Consider the following 6,000-nt stretch of genomic DNA (forward strand, 5'->3'; position numbering starts at 1 on the left):
TGTTTTTAATCTTAATTTTATACTGTTTTAACTAGGTTATTTTGATTTTTTAAAAAATCTTTTTAAAGTGTCTTTATCTTGTGAGCCACCTTAGGTCCCTTTTTTGAGGGGAAAGGTGGCATAAACAAACAAACAAATCTCCATGCCATGTGTGGCCCTTGGGCGCATCAGAAGAATCATTACAGCCAACACTGGGGAAAACAGAAATGTCATCCCTTCCAAGAGGGGGAACATAAAATGTAAAGAATGTTTCTACAGATCAAGACCTTCTCCAGGTCTGGAAGGCATATGGAAGGTACTCCTGCAACACCGTTTGGCTCTTGCCAACTCAGGCTCTGGCATCTGCATCTTTGCAGCCTGTCTGGATGTAATGCGGCGGGTGGCCGTCTGTTCATCCCAGCCGCTGGAGCCCCAAATGCCAAACCGCAGAGCCAAAGGACAGCTCAAGGAGAGGGAGAGCTAGAGTTTTGTCTGCCCTGGTCTGCACCATCAGGCAGCATTGCTGTCGTCGGGCATTCTCTGCCCCTGGGAAGCTGCAGTGCTGGCCCTCAGCAACACCCGACTCAGGAGAAAAATAACACCAGTGCAATTGCTAAGATCTGCAGTTTTCAGGAGCCCTATAGACGAGAAAAGAGAACTCAGCTGAACTTCCACGTGATGCGGAGGGCAGCAAGTTCATGCCGGGGCTGTCCAAACTTTTACTTTCAAACACGCTGCCACTGATATCACCATGCAGGCGGTTGCATTTGGCCTGCCAGAAAACAACTGCAAAGTCAAGCTGGAGTGAGGGCAGTAAGCCAAGTGAGAGTGAGGGCAGTCCTTCTTGCCCTTGATCCTTACTAGCCATAGCATTTACATTTCCATACCATTTCACAGTGAACTCAGCACTTTCTCAGCGGTTTACAATCTGCAAGCCAATTGCCTCAAACAAGCCAGGGACTCATTTTACTGACCGACGAAAGGAGAGAAGGCTGAGTCAGCCTTGGAGCCCACCAGGATCGAACTCGCAACCTTGTGGCTGCAGCACCGGCATTTAACCACTGCATCTCTGGCAAACATTTCTGCCTCTGTATCACAGAGCCTCCTCCAAATGGCCAGATGCATGTGTGTTTGTGTGTGTGCCTGACACAACTACAAAGCCAAGCAAGAGTGAGGGCAGTCTTTCTTGCCCTTGATCCTAACTGGCAAACGTTGCTGCCTCTATTTCACAGAGCCTCCTTCCAAAGGCAAGATATATGTGTGTGCTTGTGTGTGTGTGTGCCTGACACAACTACAAAGCCAAGCAAGAGTGAAGGCAGTCCTTCCGGCTCTTGATCCTAACTGGCAAACATTTCTGCCTCTATTTCACAGCCACAAAAAACTACAATTCCCAGGATTCCCTAGCATGGAGCCAGGGCAGTTAAAGCAGCCTCTGCAGGGTGTTTTAGACCTGATTTACACAAGTCTGCTTCAGTTGTTGCAGATGGAGATTCAGCCAGAAAAATGCTTCCTCTGGAGCACTTTATTTGTGTATTCCTGCATGGAAGAGGAGTTGGATAAAATGACCCTTGTGGTCCCTCCAACTCTCAGATTATATGACTTTATCAAATGGGAAGAAACTTGTCATTTAAATGGTGATCATCCTGTAAAAATCGCACGATTGCGATTAAAATGCAATTAACATTTTCACACACAGCGCAATAGGAGAGCCATTCTCCTGGGAATAACCAGGCAATAAACAGTGACAAAGCTTTCATTGCTTTTCATCACAACATCATGTGAAAACCTTTACTGTGTGATTTTGACAGGATATTCCCAGGATGATGGCACTTGAATCCTGATGTCATGTGAAAATCTTAATCACAAATGCATAGTTTTGATGGGACAATCACCGTTTATAGGTCCAGTTGTCCGCATGGGATAAAGTCCTATAATTCTTCCTCTGGCCACTCTGAGGGCCATAGAAAACACGCTTCGGACCCCTCTTTGGCCACCCATGACGGAGATGAAAGAGTTGAGAAATGGAGGGCAAGGAGAAAGAAAGTGCCACAATTCACAACACAAACAGACTTTCTCCTCTCCTTTTCAAAGAAAAACAAACTCAGTTTGGGCCCATTGTTTTGAAATAAATGCACTGCTTTGCAAACAAGGAAGGAACCTCTCAAGACACTGAAGGGAGCTAAAGAAAAGATGGCTCAGCAACTGACCAGGTTAAACTCATGTGCCTAAAAGAGAGGGACGTAGGCTGCATCAGCATGGCAAAATTAACCCGGTTGGATGCCGCTTTAACTGCCATGGCTAAAGGCTATGCAATTCTGGGAATGATCGGGTTTCCCAATGACTTGAAGGCACACAACAACAAATGAGAGTCAGCATGAGGCAGTGGTTTGAGCACTGGCCCAGGAGCCTGGGATGCCAGGGTTTGAATCCCGTCTGGGCCATGGAAACCCACTGTGTGACTTTGGTTAAGAAGTCACACTCTCTCAGCCTCAGAGGATGGCCACAGCAACCCCCCTTTGAAGAAACTTGCCAAGAAAACCCCAGGAGAGGTTGGCCCTCCCAGAGGTGCCGCAACCAACCGCACTCCCCAGATTTCCTTTGCATGGAGCCATGGCTGTTAAAGTGGTGTCAAAGCAGGTTATTTCTGCAGTGTGGATGCATGCTAGGAATGGGGAACTTGGGGACTTGGTCTGGCCCAGCTTCTCTTTGTTTCCAGGCAGAGTAGAGTGCGGCGCTGGCAGGAGCCCCTCAATGCGCATGTTGTGTTTGGCAGGTGGGCTGCTGGGGCCAAGAGAGAGAGAGAGAGAGATCTTGCTCTAAAACCCCCACCCCACCCCTCCAAAAAAGAAGACTTTCTCCCTCTACAGGGGTCAGGTAATGCACCGTTTTGGAGGGGGTTGGTGGAGCTATGGGACACACAGACAATCAGACAGACAGACAGACAGAGATGATAGATAGATAGATAGATAGATAGATAGATAGATAGATAGATAGACAGACAGACAGACAGACAGACAGACAGAGGGGGAGAGAATGAGGGAGAGAGAGACAAAGATATAGATATATATGGAGAGAGAAAGAGAGAGAGATAGGGAGGGAGGGATATATAGAGAAAGATAGATAGGGAGGGGGAGAGAGAGAGAGAGAAGGGATGGATGGATATACAGTATATGTATATAGATATAAAGATATATATATATAGAGGGGAGAGATGATAGATAGATAGATAGATAGATAGATAGATAGATAGATAGATAGATGGATATAGATAGATTATAGAAGGGGCAGGAGGAGGCAGAGAAATAGATTAATAGGTAGACAGATAGAGGGAGGGATCACATACATACATGCACACGCGCACACACACACATGTGTGTGTGTGTGTGTGTGTGTGTGTGTGTGTGTGTAAAAATCTGACTGCCAGGTAGACGACAACTCAGGCCCTGAAGCTTTCCAATCAGCTTTGCATTCAGTTGCAAAGGAGTTGTTGGAAAGCTTCAGGGTCTGAGTTGTCATCTACCTGGCAGCCAGGTGTGTATATACACACACACATACTCTCTCGATATATATATATATATATATATACACACACACACACCTGGCTGCCAGGTAGGCGACAGCTGGGGCCCTGAAGCTTTCCAACAACTCCTTTGCAATCACCAAAGAAAGATATATAGAGATAGACATTGAAAGAAAATGGGGGGGGGGGAATGGGGGCAAGTATGAAGCATGCACCAAGAAGGGGAGGGGAAGCCATCCTGAACTATCCCCCCCCCAAAAAAGACCCCAATTTCCCCCATTCATTTGTGGCCTCCAGCTCTCCATTGCAACAGGGACGTAGCCAAGGGGGGGGGGGTTCTGGGGGTCCGGACCCCCCCTTCCATTAGAAAAATGAATGGTGTGTGCTGCTGCGCCGCCGCACTCAAGCCCCATTATAATGGTGGCACTTAGTCTGGACCCCCCCCCCCCTTCCTAAAATCCTAGCTACGTCCCTGATTGCAACTGGCCCAAGGAAGGGTTTGCAAGGCAAAGCCCCTCCAACCAACTCTTGGGCTTCAAAACCCTTCAAAGTCCAGAGAACACACATTTCCAACGCTCTCATATTCTTTCCATAGATTTCACCCCCAAATAAAAACCCCTCCAAAGACTGGAAAACATCCCCCCCCCCCAATGCCAAGAAACTTCACCTGCGAACCACAGCCATCCTCCCTTCCAGGCTGAGCCCATTTTGGGGGGTATCATCCCCATCATCAGACTTCAAACAGACATAGCAAAGGTTGGTTGTTGCTATTGCAACCCTCAAATATACGCAAAGGGCTGACTAATGTAATAATAATAATAATAATAATAATACTATAAATGTTACTGCTGCTGCTGTTCAATATTGCCATTCTCTGCCCTTATTTTTGCCCCTATGGCTGCAATGAGGGCGATGTCTTCAATGCAACTTCTTCCAAGGCAAAAGCACTTTCCTGCAACCCCGGTTTCCCTCCCCCGGGGCAGTCCTCTTTCACGTCCGCCTCCATTAAAAAAAGGGGGGGTGGGAAAGGGGGAAGAATGGAGGTCAAAATGGCTCTCCAGCCGGGAAAGGAGGAGGAGGAGGGGGGCAGCAAGTGGGGAGGCCTTCCCTCCTTCCTCGAAAGCCAAGGCAAAAGGACACTGGAGTGGGGTTTCTTTCCAGAGCCATTGCAATGGAAAGAGCAGCCAGCCTCTGGCTCCTGTCCTTTTGCATTCCTCCTTCTGCATTGATGGCTCTCCTTCATGTCTCGTTGTCCATTTCTCATCTGACATTCTGCTTTTCTCCTATTGCCTTCTGCAGTCCTCCCTTGGCCTTCTGCATGTGCACCTTCCTCCTCCTCCTCCTCCTCCTCCTGGCTGAGCAAAGGCAGCCTGGGCTCCTGCTTACCTTGGGCTTCTCCTCCGGGCCTCCGCTGCTGCTCTCCCGGGGCCCATGGGGGCCTCCTCTGGCTCCGGCACCAGAGCAGCTCGTCCTTCCTCAGCATGGGGGGCTCAGGCAGACCGCCATCTTAAAACAACCCCCCCAAAAAAGGGGGAGGGAGGGAGGGAGGGAAAGGAGGAAGGAAAGGAAGGAAGGAAGGAAAGGAGGGAAGGGGAGGCAGAGGAGCCCAACACCATGAGATCTAGCAGCAAAGCCAAGCTGCAAAGCTCCAGAGGGGGGCAATCATGGCTGGGGGGAGAGGGGGGAGAGGGAGAAGAAGAAGGCCCCTTTCGTTCCCTTCCTAGTTGGATTTATTGTTGTTGTTGTTGTTGTTGTTGTTTTGCAAAGGGGGAGCAATCCTGCCCCCCCAGGTTTTGCAAAAGCAGCAGCTGCAAAACCAAAAAAGCGGGTGGCAGCGTGTCCCCCTTCCTCCTCTCCCTCTTCTTTCTCTGCTCCTGGCCACCAGGCTGCTTGCTCTCTTTCTCCTCCTCCTCCTTTCCTCCCTTCCCTCCTTCCCTCCCTCTGCTTTGGCTGCAGATGGTACGCTCCGCCTGCGATGCAGAGGAAGGCTGGGGAGAGGAGGGAGTGAGGGGGAGAGGCCGGTGCCCGGAGCAGCCGTTGCCATAGCAACCCCGGGCCCGCGGAGGGAGGGGACGGAGGGGCTGTTCCCGCCTCGCCGCGCGCAGCAGCAGCTGAGTGCATTGCAGCCAGGCTGCAAAGCTTGCAAGGGAGAGAGGGAGCAGCTCAGTGCCCTGCAACTGCAGGATTGCAAGGACCTGGGAAGGTTGGGTAAGGCTTGGGCAACTGCCCCTCTCTCTCTGCCTGGCACCTATCCTCCCCAGGTCGCTAAAAAGAGGCCCCCTCCTGTTGGGGGCAATGACCTGACACTTTTGTAAACCGCCTTAGGGAGTGCTTAAGGGCACTGAGAAGCGGGGTAGCAATGGACTTGCTATTACTATCTCATCCAAATTGCTCTGCCCCCAAATGCACCCGAGGAAGGAGACTGAAACCTAGGAAAGCTCCTGCTGCCAACTGCTTTCTTTCAGTCACTCTTAAAGGTGCTGCAAGATCTCTCCACACAT

General features: G+C 50.0%; 1 protein-coding gene across 1 annotated transcript in view; it reads right to left on the minus strand.

Annotated features, from left to right (window-relative positions):
- Positions 1–5,422, minus strand: part of LOC149308656 (muscleblind-like protein 3) — an 86,147-nt gene extending 80,725 nt beyond the window's left edge. Inside the window, exon 1 of the mRNA XM_089536236.1 lies at positions 4,886–5,422. The gene's annotated coding sequence lies outside the window, so the exon portion shown is untranslated. The remainder of the gene's footprint in view (positions 1–4,885) is intronic.
- Between the last annotated feature and the right edge of the window lie 578 nt (positions 5,423–6,000).

The sequence above is a fragment of the Sceloporus occidentalis genome, unplaced genomic scaffold, assembly GCF_023333645.1.
Source record: "Sceloporus occidentalis isolate IW3139 unplaced genomic scaffold, rSceOcc1.0.p SCAF_8, whole genome shotgun sequence".
Taxonomy (NCBI): Eukaryota; Metazoa; Chordata; class Lepidosauria; order Squamata; family Phrynosomatidae; genus Sceloporus; species Sceloporus occidentalis.